General features: G+C 48.0%; 1 protein-coding gene across 2 annotated transcripts in view; it reads right to left on the bottom strand.

Annotated features, from left to right (window-relative positions):
- Positions 1-341, bottom strand: part of LOC103081756 (zinc finger protein 567) — a 158,607-nt gene extending 158,266 nt beyond the window's left edge. The window contains exon 1 of one of the 2 annotated variants that reach the window (XM_007471033.1): positions 248-334. The gene's annotated coding sequence lies outside the window, so the exon portion shown is untranslated. Of the gene's footprint in view, positions 1-247 lie in introns of both variants that reach the window. The other variant, XM_007471032.1, reaches the window with a different exon arrangement.
- Positions 342-879: the final 538 nt, after the last annotated feature.

The raw sequence follows: 879 nt of genomic DNA on the forward strand, positions 1-879 counted from the left end.
GCAGGGTGGTGGTGACTAAAGTGGCTAATTATCACCTGAGCTCCTGATGGAACCCACGGATGGCGCATGCCTAGGTTGGTTTGGATCCTGTCCAAGAGGACTGACGGGAGAGAACAAGACCTACCAGAGTAGGTGGGCCACTGCATGCCAAGAGGAGGCATCTAGAGAAGTGGCCATGCCCATGAAAAGGGAACTGTATTTGGAAGTTCCCAGTAGTGGGGTCTCTCAGAAGGTAAATATGACTTACACTAAATTATAACGGTACCAGTCATGTTAGCCTCTTCTTGTCCCTGACTTCTCTTTTCCAGCTCCCAATCCATTACAGCTGGAGACTATCAACCTAGAGGGAGTAAAGAGGGGACAAAATAGAGGTTGAGGAATTAGAGAAGAAACTGATCATATTTTCTTTAGCGCAGCAGACTTCCAACAGGAGGGAGAGTTTTTGCTTTTAAAACAAGTTAGCGTGGGAGGGAGGGAGACGCAAGAGGGAAGAGATATGGGAACACATGTATATGTATAACTGATTCACTTTGTTATAAAGCAGAAACTAACACACCATTGTAAAGCAATTATACTCCAATAAAGATGTAAAAACAAAAAAAAACAAAACAAGTTATTGGGACTTCCGTGGTGGCACAGTGGTTAAGAATCCACCTGTCAATGCAGGGGACACAGGTTTGAGCCCTGGTCCCTGGAAGATCCCACATGCCGCAGAGCTACTAAGCTCTAGCGCCACCACTGAGCCCGCGTGCCACAGCTACTAATGCCCGTGTGCCTAGAGCCCGTGCTCTGCAACAGAGAAGCCACCACAATGAGAAGCCCGCACACCGCAACGAAGAGTAGCTCCCGCTCGCCGCAACTAAAGAAAGCCCACACACA

Source organism: Lipotes vexillifer, unplaced genomic scaffold, assembly GCF_000442215.2.
Source record: "Lipotes vexillifer unplaced genomic scaffold, Lipotes_vexillifer_v1.1 scaffold182, whole genome shotgun sequence".
In the NCBI taxonomy this organism is placed as follows: Eukaryota; Metazoa; Chordata; class Mammalia; order Artiodactyla; family Lipotidae; genus Lipotes; species Lipotes vexillifer.